The 20935-nt window shown below is 35.5% G+C and overlaps 1 protein-coding gene across 1 annotated transcript in view; it reads right to left on the minus strand.

The window, feature by feature from the left end:
• The window catches only part of HNF4G (hepatocyte nuclear factor 4 gamma), a 130352-nt gene that overhangs the window by 78975 nt on the left and 30442 nt on the right, over positions 1-20935 (minus strand). Inside the window, exon 2 of the mRNA XM_047783718.1 lies at positions 864-917. The gene's annotated coding sequence lies outside the window, so the exon portion shown is untranslated. The remainder of the gene's footprint in view (positions 1-863; positions 918-20935) is intronic.

Raw genomic sequence — 20935 nt, forward strand, 5'->3', positions numbered from 1 at the left:
GGGCAGAGGAGTCTCAATGATTTAATAGCTAAAGAACCAAATGGATTCTTCTTCCCCAGAATAAACTTCGTCCTGATTCACCATTCTTTCCACTTCTGATTGAGCAAAACTGTCAAAGTCACTATTCTTCTATACAGCATTCACATGCCTGCCTCAAACCTTAATATTCCCTTTGTGTAAAATAGCATCTTTCGAGTACTTTTAACCATGACCTACATACAGTGAGACATACAGTTTAAACTGTGACCATGTATACATAAAATGATACATCTGTATTTTATGTTGGTATCACATAAATATACCCAGTTTTCATGAAATAATGATGCTCTATAAACTTCTTATATGTAAATCATGATCCAATAAATTTATTTCTTCCCCCAATAATGAAGTGAAACCCATTGTTTAAGCACCCTGATCTACATTACTTAAATCCTTAAGTTTTTTCTAGATCCGATTCAATTATATACTTCATTAAGCCATTCATCATTCATTCCATTCGAAAAACAAGTAATAATCCTTTGCTGGAAGTCAGGCACTTCTGTATGCACTGGGAACAAAATGACAATGAGCATCAAGCCCCTGCCTGCATGGAGTTTGCCCTGTTCACCTTCAAAGGATAATAGTCCTTCGAGCTTCTCTCTTCTTAAAGCATTTACCTGTTCCAATTGTTTCATAGCTATGTCATGCTACTTCTCATTTCTTCATTTTTATGTCTAAATTCCATATCCACAAACAGACTGTAGTATCCTTCAAGAGAGAAATCTTACATATTTGCCTCCTATACCTTCACATAGTAAGGGGAACAATAGAGTGAAAAAAAAAAAAAAAAAACAGCTGAGCTCTCTCCTCAGCTCAGCACTTACCAGCTTGCAAGTTTAGGCCAGTCACTCAACTTCTCTCAAATTCAGCTTTCTCATCTGCAAAATGAGAAGGTGGGGCGACATCAGCAGTTTTCAAATTCTACTGCTCGAAGTTTTTAGGATTCGGTGGAGATTTCAAAGTATGACAATATGGGGTCTTTACTCAGAAAAGAGGATCCCCCACTCCTGCCTCAATTAGAACTTAATGATTTTGTTTAATTCTTGATGGGTTAAAAAAGAAAAAGTTAATTTATTGAATACCAAGATTTTACAATCATGTGCTCCATCTTGTCCAGAGGTCTGGGAAGAATAAGGTAGAAATAAATGAGGGAATATAGAAGGAAGAAAGGAAAGAAGAGAAAATACTTTTAAAAGAGTATATACTACTATGTTTCAGAAACTGTGTTAGGATCAGTATAAACATTACCTATTTTTGTATTCAACAGTTTCACAAGATAGGAATTATTAGACCCCCTTTAACCCATGAGAAAAAATCCTCAGGAGTTCCCATCGTGGCTCAGTGGTTAATGAACACAACCAGTACCCATGAGGGCGTGGGTTTTGATTCCTGGCCTTGTTCAGTGGGTTAAGGATCCAGCATTAGCTGTGGTGTAGGCTGGCAGCTGTATCTCCAATTCGACCCCTGGCCTGGGAACTTCCATATGCCTCAGTTACAGCCTTGAAAAAAAACCAAAAAAAAGAAAAAAAGAAAAAATCCTCACAACTTTGAGGACTATATTTCAGCATTATCTTTATTTTGCCAATTAGGGAGCTATGGTTCAGAGAAATGAAAGTTATCTGCCCTAAACTAAATTCAGTGGGGGCAAGGATGGAACGAAATGCCTGAATTCACTTGTTATGCTTTTTCCATACACCAAATTGCCTCCTTGAAAGAAAGAAAGAAAAAAGAGGGAAGGAAAGAAGGAATGAGGGAAGGAAAGAAAGGAAGGAAGAGAGATAAATGGGAAAATAGTAAGAGGGAAGGAGGCAGAAAGAATGGGACAGGTAGAGAACTAACAATTCCACTGCTTACTTAAGAGGGCTAGTGAGTCAGATAATTTAATGGAAAGTACCTTGAAAAATCTGAAACAGTCTATCAACATAAATCATCATTATTAACTCTTCAAACAGTGTGCCCTAAAGATGACATTTTATATTTTTGTAAAATTCCGTGTGGTAACTGCAAATATAAAAGAGCTATATAACGAATTCATTACTTAGACATACTACAGAAACTCGTATAAAAGAAGAGCAATCCGACACTCTTGAGATTATGATATAAGAATTGGTTACACACGCCTGCTTTCTGTTCATGATATACAGTCTCTACTGGCAGTAGAATAATTCAAATTTTCCATTTTTCTGGGATTTCATCACAAACTCCATCAAAAGCATGAAAGTCAGTATTTTAATATCCTTGCACCATGTGAAAAGTAATGGTACGCTCTACTACCTGAACTCTCAGAGCATTTTTTATTTTGATTGTCTTCCCATTATACTGAGAGATTGTCAGGACTTTATCAGGAAGATCATCCAAACAAACTAGAACATTATTAAGGTTCCAGCAGTGCAGTAACTCACTGAATGTATGAGTGATTAAAAGCCACACAGTTGTGACAAGGACCATAAGGAGATCAGACAAAGAAGTTACATGTCTTTAAAAGGAGAAAAAAAAACAGGGCTAGAATGATTTAACCCTTTGTATCTTTTACAGGTATTAAAGCTGTGATATTCTTTGATCAATATTTAAAGCCTTATGTGACTGGATGCCTTATAGCAAACAATTTCCAGAGGTCAAAACAGTGACAAATACGATTAGCACAGAATTACACTATAACTATAGCCTTGTTTTGATGCCAGCATCCCAAAATATATATGTATCATAATATGATGCCCTAACATCAGTAAAACCCTATCATTTTGTAATTTATCACTGACTATAGTTACATTTTTTGGTTCATTGAATTATTTGTGCTTAGAGAGACATTCCCACCTCATTTAATATTCAAAAGCCTATTAATGAAGTGCTTCCTATTTGCCAGACAATGCATGGTTCCCTTGAAATAGGGTGTACACTGAGAACAGATGCTCCTTGGAAGAATGAACAAACTAGGGTGAGAGAGAAAGAGCTAAATTAATTTTTACAATAGAACATAACTGAAAAAAAAAGCCTTTGTCATATTGTTAAATTAAAAAAAAAACCTTAAAAAAATAGTACCAAAAAGGTTAACTGTATTCTCTAAAGCCAGAGAACAATGATTGCTATAGACTCTTTATTTTATTCTTTACACTTTGAATGTCATTTCATTTTTTAAAGTTTGGTGTACTTTAATGATCAAAAATACAGAATCCAAGAAAAACTGTTTAATGGATATTCAGGTAGAATGCTGAGAGAACCCCAGAAGAAGACCACCCACCGAGTCAAGCAGAGCCTGAGGGAAAAGGGGAACTGGCTCTGGAAGGGGAATCAGGTTTACTGAGTGGAGAAGATAATAGATTATGGACAAGGGAGTGAGAGAATCATCTAGAAGAGTGAAAGGTTTTGCAGTCAGCATTTTACATAGTTTGAGTAGCAGAGAGAGGAGAAGGTGGAGGTTCCTCATGTGAGAATACATTGAGACCAAATTGTAAAGGGCTCTAGATGGTACCCTAAGACATGTTGGTTTTGGCCGTGTCCTTGGCATGTGGAACTTCCCAGACCAGGGAATGAACCTGTGCCACAGCAGCGACCCAAGCTGCTGCCGTGACAACACTGGATCCTTAACCCACTGAGCCAAAAGAGAACTCCTGCTAAGACATTTAGAGTTCAGTCAATGGAGACTGAACACAGCCCTAGCAGCTGAGGCCTCTAAACATGGGACACTCTCAGATTTCTTTTATGTAAGATGTTCTGGCCCCAGATGTCTATGAGGTAAAACTTCTGGTTAAAGCTGAAAACATCTAATGGAGTGGAAATGGAGTGAGGGGATTTGAAAGGTAGGATGATTTGCAGCTGACAGGATCTGTTCACCAGTTGGTATAGGGACAAGAAAGAAAGAAAACGTGATAATAACACAAGAGATCTGGTGATGGGAAATTAAGGAGAAGCAGGATTAGGGTAAATAAAGAATTAAGGAAATAATGGTGCATATTGAGGATAAAGAATATCCTCAAGGAGTTCCCATTGTTAGCTCAGCAATAAAGAAAAAAACTAGTATCCATGAGAATGTGGGTTCAATCCCTAGCCCCATTCAGTGGATTAAGGATCTAGCATTGCTGTGAGCTACGGTGTGGGTTGCAGAGGTGGCTTGGATCCTAATGGGATCCCTTATTGCTATGGCTGTGGTTACAGCTCTGATTTGACCCTCAGCCTGGGAACTAAAAAGACAAAAAAAAAAAAAAAAGGAATATCCTCAATATTGAGGAATATTGGTTGGACTGTTTAAAACACGGACCTTACATTCACAAGAGAGACTGAGGAGCTTTCCTCTCTAATTTTCACCACTACTACAGTAGAGTAACTAATTACATATCATTAAGAAGTGTGGAGTTCCCACTGTGGCTCAGCAGAGACGAATCTGACTAGTAACCATTAGGTCAAATGTTCAATCCTTGGCCTTGCTCAGTGGGTTAAGGATCTGGAGCTGTGGTATAGGTCACAAACACGGCTCAGATCTGGCGTTGCTATAGCTGTGGTGTAGGCTGGCATCTGTAGCTCTGATTTTGACCCGTGGCCTGGGAACTTCCATATGCTGTGGGTGCGGCCCTAAAAAGACAAAAAAAAAAGTAAATGAGTAACATTTTTAATCTTGTAAATTCTTATTTTTTGTCTTTTTAGGGATTTGTTACTGCTGAGCCACGACAGGAATTCCATAAATGAAAATTCTTTGAAAAAAAAAAAAAAAAGCTTGTGGAAATTTCTGATAATGGCAAGATAAACAAAAAGTCAGGTACATCAAGAATATTCATACTTCTATTCACACACTTTCCTCTTGACATAAATTGGCTTATTGTCCCATTTATTCAGTTTCCTAAACTAGGATTATACAGCCACACCCTGTGCTACGTAATTTTATAGTGCCTCCCACTGTGGGTGGAATATATTTCCCTTCCCCACTAATGTTGGGCTTGGCCATGAAATTGCTTTGACTAAGAGAATGAGAGTGGACATGATGTAACAGAGACTAATTGCTTGAGTGGCTTAGCTTGCTCTCTCCTGCACCTGTGATCTGCCACAAAAACAATATGTCACTCATTCTACTATTCTTTCAGCCTGGACTTTGGGTTTGAAACTTAAGCAGAAGCCTATAGGGTAGCCCTATTCCAAAGGAGCCTAGCCTAGATCAGCCATTTTATACCCTTGGGAGAGTAAAAATAAATTTAATATCAGTAAGCCACTGAGCACTTTATGATTTGTCATTGCTATTATACAATATTGTACCAAGAGCTGACTAAAACAGCATTTCCTTTACCTCCAAGTAAAGAAAACAGAGGGTTTTTTCCTTTAAAATTAAATTTTTCTATAAAAATCATAATATACTTAATATACATATTCATATACATGAAAGTCTCCCATGCAGAAAACCCCAAAGCTGAAGAAAATACCAACAGAGTTCACCTCAACTCAATAAATCATATTAATCCACAAAGTTATAACAATTCCAATGAACATCCAATTGTGATTTTTAGTGAATTTTAATAAGCTCATTCTAAACATCTATACAGTATTGAAAAGAAAGAGAGTAGCTAAGACAATCTTGAAGATAATATTTACTTGACTTTATGCATGTATGGCATATCTATAGTTTCAAAAATTAATGTAAACTTAAAAATAGAAATAATTATAGAACTAGAATGAAATCTTAAAGATTAAACATATAATAACAAAAAACATAAAATGCATCAGAAGCCTAAAAGTAATAAAAGTATTTCTTATGTAAAGATCAAAAGTGGAAAGAGAATTAAAAGATGAAATAAAAGACAAGAGACAAAAAATAACTAATCTAGGAGGTGCAACTAACAGAAATGAGAATGAGAAAGAAAAAACAAAGAAATGGGAAAGAAGAAACTATCAAACAAAAAATGAAAATATCTCCAAACTAAAGCAAGCTAATAAGTTTCAAAACTGAACAGGCTCATGGGGATCCCAATATAATGAGTGAAAAAATTGCCCACACTCATATCTTTGTGAAATTTTGAGATACTGAATTTTGAGACTTAAAAAAAATATGTAGAGCTTCACATGGAAGTTTCTGGGGGGTAACCTCTGAGACTTTGATGGGAAAAATAAAATGAGGATAATGTAACAGCAAATTTAGAGCAGAAAGCAAAAAGAAACACAATTCAGGATAAAAACAGACCCATATGAAAAAGTCAAAGCCCAGATATAAAGCAAATGTAAATCTGGAATAATATCAAGCAACTGAATTAAAAAATAAACAAAAAAGAGAGTCTATTTGGGACATGGTGAACTTTTTTCCGAGAGTGTCCCAGGTTTCCTGGGATGGGCTCTATCTAAGAACAGAGCATACTTGTGATTCATCATCACACAGTGTTTGTGGAATGCCAACACTGTTACACATTTCCAAAATTTAGAATCAACATATTAAAAAAAGACTTGGTGGTGGTTACACAAAGAATGTAAATATAAACAGGCCTGACAATATAAAAGTAAAAGTTTAGCTGGATAAAACCCTCTGTGAGAAGGAAAAATTGAGGAAATGAGCAGAAGTATGAACAACTTGTCTTAGAAAGTAAACAGTATGGGCTCGTCGGAAAAGAGAAATAGACTTTCAGCTACATATTTTTCATTATAAAAGTAATCAATAAAAGAACAAAACTAAAAATATAAATGTCAAATGCTGAAAGGAGGTGCAGGGAAAGGCAGGGTAAGCAAAGTGGGACAGATCTGCAAGTTTCACATCAGACGTCAAGGATATCAGCTCCAAGGTCATGTGATTAAGAATTGCAGAATAGCAGTGCAAAGAAAAACAACTAAAAACGTCCAGTTAAGAGTTGCCCCTGAGAAGGTGAGTGGAGCGAAGGAATAATGAGGCACAGATAGTGCTTTATTATAACTCTCTTTAACGTGAGATTATAATTAAAAAAAAATATTTTAAAAGACTGACCAGGATCAATTTCCCATGAATCTATTAGTTGTACACTTAACAACAAGCAATAAGGAAAGCTTCATCTTAAAAAGCTAAGTATGAAAAATGGAATCAGAAAAAAGTCATCATCAGGTAATGAATGAATTCAGATGCTCTGTTTAACATTTTAGTAAAAACAAAAAAAAAAAGCAGGCCAAAAAAAGTACCAAAAAACAAACAAAGCACACTAAAAGGAAAAGAGAGAATACTGAACCACAGACTATTATTTGTTAAATAAAAATAAAGCCTATAAAATGCTTAACATATTTAGAAAATAAATAGTTTTCATAGTTTAATTATTATTAGACAGTACTTGTGACACTTGAGGACACCATGTAATATTTTACCTGCCTTCTCTTTGTTATTTTCTAAAAATCGAGGTGAAGAAACAAGCAGTTATTGACCATCTACCTGCTCACTGTTTAATTATGTTTCCATTTGTTCTATGAATAAAATTTGGTATAAGTTACCACCATTTCAATTCTAAAGAAATGGCACTAAGAGAGTCCCCTCAGGTTGTACAGGTAGTAAGTGATGGAGCAGGAATTTTTCTAGATTCAGAACCACTTCATTATGTACTATATATATAATCTATACATATTATACCCTATCATCATTTTAGTGGTCATTAATCTTACTGATTATGATTTGGTCTACCAAATATCAAAATATCGATTTTGAAATACACTTAGAATGGCAGTGTATTTACCTAGAACTATTTAAGCTTTGGTCCTCGTCAGAAGATGCCCTAATCACAGAAGCCACGAATACATTACCTTATATTGCAAAAGTGATGTTGCAGATGTGGTCAAGGATCTTTAAAATAGGCAGATTATCCTGGATAATAGGGGTGGACACAGTGTAATTACCAGAGTCCTTCAAAGAGGAGACAGGGAGACAAAAGAGTCAGAAAAGGAAATGCGATGACAGGAATAAAAAAGCAATGAGATTGTTGGCTCTTTGATTGGAAGAGGAGGCCCTGAGCCAAGGGATGGGGGAAGACTGTACAAGCAGAAAAGGCCAAGAGAAGGAATACTCCCCAAGTGTCTCCAGAGGAATGCTGTCTGGCTACACCTGGAATTCAGCCCAACAAGACCCCTTTGGGACTTCTAACCTTCAGAGTTGTAAAATAATAAATCTGTGTTATTTCAAGCCACCCAGTTTACTGCCATTTGTTACAGCAGAACTAGGAAGGTAATACAGAGGCTCCTCCAGAATCAGAAAGATCTGAGCTTAAGCCCAGTCTCTGCTAGGTGACTTTGAGCAAGATTCCTACCCTCTGCGAACCTCCAGTTTCTTTATCTGCAAAAGTGAATTTATAAAAACATCCATCCAAGCAAGTTGACTGATCGTTAGGCTGCAGTTAGAATTCATTAAAGTACAGATATTATTACTAGGTACTAATTGTAGAAGAACAAAGAAAATTTGTAAGATGAAAGATTAAGATTGTCTTTTGCCTCCAGACCACCCCCCTCCCCGCCAAGTCAGCTAGCCAGTGATTCTTCATAACATACTGTCTACAAGTTGAAATATGAAGGAGGAAAACTCCTCCAATATTGAAACCACGATTTGAGCTCATTCACTCTACTTCTTTAATATCTAGCCTCTTTGGGGAAGAGGCAATATCCTTGACTGGCTATAAATTTATGAGTGTAGTTGCTTTTATGGCTCTGGATGTAATAGAACCTAAGTAAATACTGATAAGTTCTCTATTCTTCTGAGAAGTTTCCACCCACATAATATTGTCCTATCATTGGAAATCCCCACAGTTTTGATAAGAATGAAGGCAAGAATGCTTTTATATATAACACTTGTCAATTAGAATCAGAACAGCATTCATCATTTTAGTAGGAAAGGTTATGGGGTTTTTTTAAAAAAAAACCACTTGAAGTCTATATAATGAAATTTTGCCTTATTGTCTTTTGAGCACCTTCTGCTGGTTTGGGAGGTCAACGCTGGCTTTCAAGTTTATTTTTTTCAAGCATCCTGTAACATGGTTTGCATTTATAGATTAAGTGGTAAATTGAATTAAAGGAAATAAACACTTTCTGTCACCACAGTCTCCACACATAAAGAGACTAAATTTGAAAACCATATCCATTTTTTCAATACAGAGATAGGTACTATCTTTGTGAACCAGGCTTGCAGGGAACTATATTAACTCTTTCAAACTACTTTGTCACCAGTCATTTTCAGGAATTCTTTTCGACCACAATATTTTTAGAGTTTTTTTTTTTTTCCCCCTCAGATGCAATGTATTGATTTAACCTTTATGTGTACAGGATTATAACACAGCACTAGTTAATTAGTACCCAGGAGGCCTCACAAGTACGTGAAATCTCACTGAAAATCATGATCACCCTAACTGGTATAAAATCTGATTAAGGATAAATGATTACAAAACTCCCATTATTTCTGTGGCATATGGTTTTTCACTGGTATGCACCTCAGTTCAAGACACCACCTAATTCATTTATAAAATGACTCCTTAAGGAACCATTATTGGTATTCACCAAAAGATCCTGCAGCTCTTATATGGGTATTTTGCATTGGCTCTAAGAAAACTGCTTTGGGTATTTCTTAATTGGACATCAGGATGAATTTCATACATCACTAAACAGAAAAGTCCCTGTTTCTTGTACAAAGCTAGGAGGTGCTCATTAAATGCTTACAGAGTGACATACACACAAACACACACGTACACAAGTTCACAATTCTGAGAGAGGGAACTTTTTATAGACTGCCAGCATTCTGAAGATAAGTGTCAGTCAACCCCACTATCAGTGTCTGGATCATCCCAAAGGATAACAGGTATTACAGACTGAATATCTGTGTCTCCCTAAAATTCATATGTTGAAACCCTAATCCCAAAGTGATGGTATTTAGAGGTAAGGCCTTTGGGAGGTTATTAGGTCATGAAGGTGGAATCCTCATGAATGGGATTAGTGCCCTTATAAGAAGAGGCCAGAGAGCTAACTAGTTGTCTTTCTGCCACATAAGGATACAGCAAGAACTCATCTATCTGCAACCCTGAAGAGGGCTGGTGCCATCGTGGTTGCCATGATCCTGGACTTCCAGCCTCCAGAACTGTAAGGAATAAATGTCTGTTATTTAAGCTACCCTGCCGACAATAATTTGTTAGAGCAGCCCAAACTAAGATGGGAGGTATGAATAAACAGTATGTGATTAAATGCACAAATGAACAAACATTTCCTGAAGGAGCATATACATGAATTAGTTACTTGATTTTAAACAAGGACATAGCAGAGTTTGTTTCTCTTTGCTAATATGAAGCCAGAGTACACAGTTCATTTATAAACACCACTAAATGAGCAACATTATGAAGTCAAGACTAGAATAAATATTTTATTATCCAGAATCCTATCACCTAACAAAGCAACTATTTTTTTCATGTTCCTATTGATTTCCTGATCATATTTTATACAGTTTATTTGTTTAGCTCCGAGAAATCAGAATATTTTTCCATATAATGAGAAAAATTCAGGCACATTTTAAAGTTCTCCACATAAATTAGGTCTTATATTCTTGACAGGTCACAGTGATCTCCCTTTCCTAAGAACCCATTGCACTTTATAAATTTCATACCGACTAGGGAAGCAGTCATATATGTACTGCTATAAGACACATTTGAGAGAGATCCCATTGTGGCTCATGGGGTTACAAACCCGACTAGTATCCATGAGGACGCAGGTTCGAACCCTGCCCTAGCTCAGCAGGTTAAGGATCCGGCATTGGTGTGAGCTGTGGTACAGGTCACAGTCACGGCTCAGATCCTGTGTTTCTTTGGCTGTGGTGTAGGACTATAGGACGGCAGCTGCAACTCCAGTTAGACCCCTGGACTGGGAACTTCCATATGCCACAGGCACAGCCCAAGATAAAAATTAAAAAAAAAAAAAAAATTTTAAAGGCGAGGATTATACAGACCATCTTTAAAAAAGACACATTTGATATTATCATTTAGCCCACGTTCTATTCAATTTTATGTGTTATTCACTATTAGAAGATAGGAATTATGTCTATTTATATAATCCCACCCTGCCTAGAAGTATTTTAATAATAGATGGATAGATAGGCAGATAGGTGGTAGATATACACATAGATATGCATTTGTTCAGTGAATGTGGAATGAATGTAGTCATTGTGAGTGAAGAAAAATAAATGGAAAAATTAAAAATGCCAATATTTTAAATTATTGTATTTTGAATATAGTTACAATAGCTTATTTCAGAATCTTACCATCTAAGATAAAAGAACCATTACTGTCCCTTAAAATTATATATTTTAACAGAAACAGAATTTTTACACGCATTTTTATCCATCAAAAACAGTTCAAAATATCAGAAAGTCGTTAGGAAAATAAAAGAGAGCAAGAGGGATTATTACTATTCTCTGCTACTTTCGCTTTTGATTTAAAAGCATACGTGAGAGGAAAACTGTATTCTTAACTTTGACCTACTTAACTATGCTGAAGAAACCTGAACTCTGCCCCTGAATGCCAACCTGGAAGTGGAAGTTATTGCCTCTTCCCACGAGCGTGTAAATTCAATTACATAAATGTAACCAAGGCACCAGCCTTTTAGGAAACAAAGACATGAAGAAGACACAATCCCTGCTTTCAAGGAGCTTACAGGACAATGGAGACATTCACACATATCTAGAATTGTCAAAGTCAGAACAGGTTTTTGTTTTGTTTTGTGTTTCAGTAGAAATCACAAAAATTGGATCCCTTGCTTTCTTTGGGAAAAATGAAGTCTTTGAAAATCAGTCTGGAGAGTGGGGTGGTTGGGGAGCTTGGGGTTAGATACAAACTATTGTGTTTGGAATGGATTAGCAATGAGATCCTGCTGTGTAGCACTGGGAACTATGTCTAGTCACTTATGATGCAGCATGATAATGTGCAAAAATAGAATGTGTACATGTATGTGTAACTGGGTCACCATGCTGTATAGTAGGAAAAAACATTGTATTGGGGAAATAACTATTAAAAAATAATAATAATGACAATCAGTCTAAGTGTGTCTTTATTCTCAGGGTTTTCCCTTGTTTTGACAACTTTCCCTCCATGGTAAGTAGATAAATCTAGTTTATTAAATATAAACAGTCGCCTTCTTTCTCCTAATTATTTCCTTCCTTCCTCCTCTCCTAAATTGGGTTTTACATTTTCCTCCTATCCTTACTTCAAGATTTGGTCTTTAACCTCATCTTGTTTATATATAAATACATTAATTCAAAAATCTTATGTACGATTAGAGCTGCTACTATTATTATTATCTCCCAAATGTATGTTTCTAATCCTAACCACCTAGCAATGAACAGGCTGGTCTTAAAATAGAACGGCCCATTCAATTTTTTTTTAAATTAGCATCATTCTCTAATTTGCTCTTTACTGTAGATGGTCAGTATTTCACTCCTAGCCAGGTATACATATAACTGTATACCTTGTAACTGTATACCCTGTATCATTTGTAAGTATATATATGTGTGTGTATGCATATACACTTCTAAAAAAATAACCATTTCATTTTATACACTGCATTTGGCATAAACACATTTTGATAATTCCTCAGGAAGGAGGAATTAATTTCTGCAGCAGTCCTAGCAAGTGTTTATTCTCTTAAAAGTTTTCACTATCTAACAAGGAACTCTACCTTATGATGGTCACACCTCTATCACTAAATTAATCACCCCATCTTGAGGATCCTGAACCCAACATAGTGATGATGCCAAGTTCCCCATGAATCTGCTCAGGGCCATGACCTAAGGCCCATCAGTTTAGCTCACACCTCAGCTCTCTTCAAGTCAAGGGGACCTGACTGTGCCAAAAGAGGGGCAGGGCAGAGGGGGTTAATGCACATCCTAGTCTCACTTTCTCTTAGATTAAGGGCATGTAAGAAATATGGTTTTTCATCATGAAAACAGTTGCACGTGTCTTCTCTTTACAACTGGCCCACAGAACAGTTCTTCACTATAATATGGGGCCTTGGAATCTACTCTGAATACTTCAGATACTTGGTAAATGACTAAATTAATTAATTAGTCAATGGATCTGCCTGGATATATCAGACTTGGTAAATATTTAAACAAATTAACTGGTTAAAACAGATCCTTCATCCTATGTGGCTTTTACAGAGAGTGTTAATTTCATCATTTTCAGACTATCAGGAAGAGATTTAAGTCAATACTCTGGTAAGAACTGTATTTTTTGTACTTTTAAAGGAAATTTTGGAGTCAATTCTTTATGTTCCATTATCTAAAAAGGAATTAGGCCTAAAAATGGCCCAGATAAGATATAACGTCAAGTAAAAACTTGAAATGAAAACCAAGCAATCCAAGAAAAGACAAAAAGTGTTACATTTTTCCGGAGTCCCGTCGTGGCGCAGTGGTTAACGAATCCGACTAGGAACCATGAGGTTGTGGGTTCGATCTCTGCCCTTGCTCAGTGGGTTAATGATCCGGCGTTGCCGTGAGCTGTGGTGTAGGTTGCAGACACGGCTCGGATCCCGCGTTGCTGTGGCCCTGGTGTAGGCCGGTGGCTACAGCTCCGATTCGACCCCTAGCCTGGGAACTTCCATATGCCACGAGAGCGGCCCAAGAAAATGGCAAAAAGACAAAAAAAAAAAAAATTTTTTTTTAAAGTGTTGCATTTTTCAGAGGACTGTGCTTTCAGGAAAATAGAAAAAAGGTTAAAAAAAAAACAAAAACCTCAAGCATACAAATCAGCAAATGCTCACAATAGTCCCAAAAGTCTCTTCTTGAACTGTATTACATTTCAGTGCTCATACTACCCTCAAACTTTTAAAAACTCATTCTCGGTAGGTGATTAATCCATTTAAAATTAACTTTATACTTTTCTGTTTCCTTCCTCAGTAACCATAACAATGCTATGCTGAATTTTGAATAATTCAATTAAGATCTTACGGAGAGCATAAGATCTCAGAAGTGTAGGAAATGAGCCTTTTAGGTATGCAAGGTTATGGGCAGGTTAATAAAATATGTACTTTTGGACAAAGAAGTCTCAGATAAAAAAATAATGTATTTTATAGTTCCCATAACCAGTTAGTTAACTATGTCCATAAGGTAGAAAAGTTCGTATAACTTGCCACAAACCAGTTCTGATTTAGAAGACCAAATTCCATTGAGATTACTACTCTATTCAATTAGAACCTTTTGTTTTTTGCTTTTGGTTTGGTTTGGTTTGGTTAATTTTTTGAAGAAGAGGAGATTAAATCAGTCTTCATAAAGAAAATATACAAATATTGTAACTGCTAGGATTTTAAAAGCAGCTAAAGTAAATTATAGAAGAAACTGTATTAACAGTGCATCATGGTTATTTTTAAAAATCATTTTAACATCCAACCGGAAAATGTAAAGGCAATTGCTACTCCTATGAGCTTTTTCAGTTATTTCAATGACACTGAATGACAGTGGATGTGTCTGCAAAATCAGAGAACTGAAATAATTTATCAAGATAAATGTTAGTAGAACATTTTCTGAAATTACTTGCACATTTCATTTTGCTATACTTTAAGATGAGTTATCCAGAACATTATAGTTCTTCAATGCTCAGGCGTAACAGGAAACACCAGGTTGTAGCAATTGATTTAATTGTTCTCTTGAGCATAAATTACCTGAACATTAATCACTGCATTGTTGTCATGGTTGAATATGTATGTGACTAAAGATACCAACAGTTTATGAACCTTATTTTTTAAACTATCAGTTATTTCCTGTCTAGAAGCTATGTGATTTCTTAAATACAAATAAATAAAATACCTCTAAATAGAGACAGATGGAAGAGCTATGAGAAATATAACACCTAGGTTCAAAAAGTTCATAAATTTCACTTTCTCTAAAACTACATTTTGTGTTTTCAAAAAGAGCATAGTAATCTGGTATTAATTTCTTAGGAAGTCAATTTCCCAAAAACTTACAGTTAGTGTTTTATTGCTCTGATGGTTGATATACTTAAATTGGACGATGAATTATTTGTTTGGTTTTTGATAGAAGAAGGAATATGTTATCTGCACTTAAGGAATATGTTATCTGCACAAAAGGGAGATGTGCGGGAGTAAAAGGGAAGGAAGGATTTACGACCTATATCTCATTTTTCATATATAATTGACAGTTTTATGTTATTCCATCCAAAATGCTAATGTTTATAGCAACATACATATATATGCGTGTTTCTAAGTAGTTTGATTTTTAATACCAGCATATTCTTATATGATTTCTTCCGTTCAGTCAAAAGACAGTGTTTAATGATGCCATAGACAAGATGCTCCCTAAGTGCTGGGAACACAGCAATGAATTAAGGACAAAGTCCCTGCTCTCATGGACCTCATTCTTGTGCACAAGGGGGTACTATAAAAATACATATCAAAATATGAGTGCCTGCTGAATACAATGAAAAGAAATGAAACAAGATGAGATGATAGCGTGATGAAGGCTATTTTCAATTTGATTGGAGAAGACCTCCAAGAATTTGACATTTAGGAAGAGACCTCAGAAAATAACTAGGGAGAAAAGGGCAACAGTGGAGAGCCCTTCCCATGGTGTGCAGCAGCTACATGGAAGCAGCAACAATCTCTGGGCATTCTGGAGACTTCGGGTGGGCCAGTGTGACTGTAGAACAGGAGGGTAAGCAGCTGGAGTCCTTACAATATCCTAGGAAGTGTACTAACCATTTTGTATTTATCATACTTAATCCTCAGTAACGTCCTATGGGAGATAAGTTATTTTCCTCATTTTGCAAAATAAAACATAAAACAGAGAACAGAACTATGAAATAAACAACCTGCCCATGGTTGAGGTAGAACAAGACCTAAATCTAGGAGGTCAAAATCAATCTCTTTAGTTCCTATGATATTCTGCTTCTGGCAAGGAATGAACAGAACTGATAGTCCTGGACTAAGGAGTGTGGCTGTAGATATTAGAACAGCCTGGAACAGAGAATAGAAAGCTTAAATTGAGGGGGCCTGACATTACTGCTATGTAATGGTGAGGACTTAATCTCTTAAATTTAATTATGTAATCATTCTTTTCCTCATTAATTTATTCAAGTATATCTATTGAATGATAATCAAATGTGCCTTCAAGCATCCCTCATTCAAGCGGAAGACAAATCTACGGACATATCCTTCAAGATAATATAAGTTCAATAAATAGATAGAAAACAGTGCAATGAAAACATCAAGCCGGGAACAATCCTGTCTAGTTGTCAGCTTTCTGTAAAAGTCAGAAGTGATGCTCCATGATCACATTGGGCCTAGCGCACCTCTAATATTTTATTCTGTCAGTGACTGAGTGACATTCTATACATCCTGTGAGAAAGCAATATTATATAAATTCCCATCATAAAGTTTAAAGTTTTTTGGCAGATATAAGGCTACAGTAGGTTCCTCTTTCTCACCTTCCTATAACACCTGTAATTCTAAATTATTTTTTCTAGTAAGATACAGGCTCAGAAATCTTCACAGGTCATGAGTTTCTTCGTTGGTAGCAAAAATAATGGGTAGAAAGGATGTCACCCAAGTATATAAGAACTGGCTACCACTCAAAAATGAAGCATGTGCAAAGGGAAACTTTATGTATATTTGACTTGCCTTTAACATTTGAAAAATAAAGTCAGGTCTTTAAAGTATAATCTTAGAGGAAATAAACTTGAAGAGCCCAAGTTTATATAACTGGTGACATGCATCTTTACTAAAAAACACTGTATATAGTTTGCATCCACAAAACTAGTTTTTAAAGATTTGAATAAGCTCAAGAATAATAAAGGAGAGTCAGCCATACAATGAGACACCAACATCCAATGCTTTCACTGACATGTGGAATCTGAAAAAAGGACAGACTGAACTTCTTTGCAGAAGAGATGCTGACTCACAGACATTGAAAAACTTATGGTCTCTGGAGGAGACAGTTTGGAGGGTGGAGGGATGTGCTTGGGCTGTGGGACGGAAATCCTGTGAAATCAGATTGTTATGATCATTATACAACTACAGATGTGATAAATTCATTTGAGTAATAAAAAAAATAATAAAGGAGGCTAACTTGAGATTTGTGCTGAGGCTCATATAATGAAACTCTAGATAAGAAACCAAGTGTGAGAACAAGTTATCAAACTAGAGGGTGAGCTAAGCTGAACCTAGTAGTCTGTCTAGAAACAGCTTTGTGTTTCTAAAGTATGGCATCCCTCTTGAGGAGTTAAAATCCTATTTCTCTACCACAGCATTTATAAAACAAAAAGTACATGCAAAATCTAAGAAATGGATAATTCTAAAAATAAATAAATAAATAAGGAATTCCCATAGTGGCGCAGCAGAAACGAATCCGACTAGGAACCATGAAGCTGCGGGTTCGATCCCCGACCTTACTCACTAGGTTAAGGATCCGGCATTGCCATGAGCTGTGGTGTAGACTGCAGACACAGCTCGGATTCCACATTGCTGTGGCTCTGGTGTAGGCTGATGGCTACAGCTCCAATTCAACCCTTAGCCTGGGAACCTCCACATGCCACAGGTACGGCCCCAAAAAGATAAAAAGACAAAAATAATAATAATAATAAAGAAATGGATAATTATGAGTCAGAAACTAAAATTTTTACATAAATTAGTAAGTAAAATGTTGACTTTCAAGTTGGACCTATGACATAAACAAATTTACCAATACTCCAAATGGAAACCAAAAGAATCAGTTCCTACAATCTCTACTCTCCTCAAAATGAGATAATATATCAACTTAATGTTTCCATTCTAATATAAAATCAAATGATGTTTTAATATAAATGTTATATTAAATGGGGTTTGTGATTACTTCCTAAGAATTGAATAACAAATCTTCCATTGAACATTAAATTTGATTAGTCATGCTGACACTTGCTGTGGTGATCAGGAGTCTAGGTTTGCACAAGATGTGACAGTCTTTGTTGTCCAAGCCTAATTAATAATAGCATGCACTTAACTCTCGAAAGTTTTCTAGTTTCTAGTTTTGAAGATTATGGCCTTTCTCAGAACTTAAAATAGTGTGATAAAGAATAAACTTAATATTAGAGAGAAAAAAGGAAAAGAGAATTTACATCTTTCTAAATCATATTTGGTGAGCCATCATGTATGTTTTTTGTGCCACTGATCCGTTCTACCTCTAACTACAACCAGAAGCTCAGTTAAATCCGAAATCTTACTGGTGCTGTACTAGACACTAAAACAAAAATAACTTCAAAGATACACTCTTTCTTGGAAGAAATTAACACTAAATAGAAAATAAGGTGGCCTACCAAAGAGTATATAGAACCCAAAGCTACCAAAATGGAAATATAAAAGCAGCCATGTGAAAAGACACACATATGCCAGGAAAATACACTCCTTATGTAAATGAAAACACGCCTATATATATATAAAAAAAAAGAATTTCATCTAAATTTACTTGGTTTAAGTATTTTTCTAAAAATGTTCATTCTTGTTTAACTATATCAAGCATTATAATAACACTAAAGAAATATGGGCTCGAGGGAAAGACATTCTTAATTATTAGCTTTGATATTTGAATGTAAACAAAATGTAAGCCTATTATTGAAAATTTTGTAAAATATATGAAAGTAAAAAGAAAAAATAACCTATAATTTTATCCAAATTACTACGTTGAATGTTTTCTTACATTAGATATACGTATATATTTATATGCACATATATATTACATATGACTGCATAACGTATTATACACCCATGCATATAAACATTTGCCATATACAGATTATTCTCTATTCGTAGATTTTTTCCATTTTTTTTTCTTCTTTTCATACAATATAATGCCTTGAGCATTGTCCTACATCATTATTATCTGAAAATATTTTTATTTTTTCTGGCCACACCTATGCACACAGAGGTTTCTAGGTTAGGGGGAGAATCGGAGCTATAGCTGCTGGCCTATGCCACAGCCACAGCAACGCAGGATCTGAGCCGAGTCTGCAACCTACACCACAGCTCCAGGCAATACTGGATCCTTAACCCACTGAGCAAGGCCAGGGATCAAACCTGCATCCTCATGGATGCTAGTCAGATTCACTTCCGCTGAACCACAACAGGAACTCCTGAAAATATTCTTTTAATAGCTAGACAATAAACTGTAATGACTTTGACTACATCATGAATTATTTTAAAACAGGAAAATATCCTAGAAGCAAAGCACGATCATTAAGTCAGATGGTATAAATTTCCTCTAAAGATCTGGACCCACAAAATTAATGCATTCTCAAAAAAGTGGTCTTTTTTTATTATCCACGAGTGATGATCAAGGTTTTTGGAACAGGAGTGCCTAGAGCAAAATTATGGCTCAAACACATACTAATTGTGTGGTTTAGACTTTAAACTCTTTAAAATGCAGATCCTTATTTGGAAAGTGGTGACAATAAATGTACCCATCTTTTGAGTAATGTTATGGCTAACAGGATGTGAGGTTACTAGGGATAAAGGATGTTGGACATATATTAAGGTTGCAACGATTATTTCTTATTGTATATATTACTAGTAAGGGTATAATGCCAATATTGGAACTTATAATATTTGTTCTTTAATAATATGTATTTATACCATTTATTATAAAATTGTAAAGTGATGTTGAATTTCCATGATTAACAGTTTGGCAGAGACAGGTATCAAAGACATGTTCCTCTTTCCACAGCCAGAGATTAATAATTGGGCACTGTGGATTGGAGACCGCATTTCCCAGCCCCCTTGGCAACTGGGTGGAGTCATGTAGCTAAGTTTGCACCAGTGGAATGGGTTCAAAGTGATGCTTGTTATTTACGTGCCTACGCCTTAAAACACCATGTATGAAATCCTCCAGGGTGTCTGCTTCCTGTAAGCTGAAATGCAAATGTGCCTGTGATTTCACATCACCCAGGCAGGGCGAGACAATGCCCTAGGGTAAGGGTCATAAAACTAAAGAGCTGCCTCTTTTAGTAAATAAAATTTTATTGGAACAGAGTTATATCCATTTGTTTATGTATTGTCTATGGCCACTTTTACCCTACAACTGCAAAACTGAGTAATATGCAAGAGATACCGAATGGCCCCAAATCCTACAATAGCCTGGTCCTTTACAGAAAAAGAAAAAAAAAAAGAAAAAAAATGCCAAATATTGCCCTAGGAGATGGCAAAGCAACAAGAGAGAAATGATCTGAGCCCCTAAATGACCACATGAAACAAAAATGTCCTTCAACCCAGATCAGAGACTTTGGGGATGTTACGTGAAAGAAAGAAATTTCTATTTTATCTGAGCAACTCTTTGGGGACATTGAGTTCTGCCTGTATAATTTTCATCCTAATTAATACACCAGGAAAGCTGAGCTTTTAGTTTGTCATTTTTATTGAAGTTTGAGAATTTTTCTTCTTAATTTACGGAATTCTTTGTGTGTTAGAGATTTAAGCCTATTCCTGTAATATTTATAGGATATAATGTCCATAGGTGGTTGTTTGATTTTTATGTTATGATGTTTCTATATAGTTTATACAATATTTCTCTTCTATAAATCTATTATTATTCCCTTTATAGTTTTTTACATGGTTTTATATTTATAAAGTTTTCCTTATCCCAAAATCAGATAGATATTTGGCCTTTTGTGTGTGTATTTTTTTTTTACTATCTTTATATTTCACTCATAATTTTTCATTCCAAATGACATCCAGCAGTACTTTCTAAATTTTTTCCTTAGAAACATCATGATCGTTGATCTATTATATTACATATATTTAGATTTATATCAGGTAATATATATTTTATAAATTTATAAACATTAGGGTCAATTTCAGAGTTTTTATATTGTTACACTGCTCTAGTCTTCTCGAATCAATATCATAGAGCTCTAATTATTATAATTGTAAAGTTCAATTAATATCCAGTATGGCAAGTCACACTTGTTCATTCATACTT

Source organism: Phacochoerus africanus, chromosome 6, assembly GCF_016906955.1.
Source record: "Phacochoerus africanus isolate WHEZ1 chromosome 6, ROS_Pafr_v1, whole genome shotgun sequence".
Classification (NCBI taxonomy): Eukaryota; Metazoa; Chordata; class Mammalia; order Artiodactyla; family Suidae; genus Phacochoerus; species Phacochoerus africanus.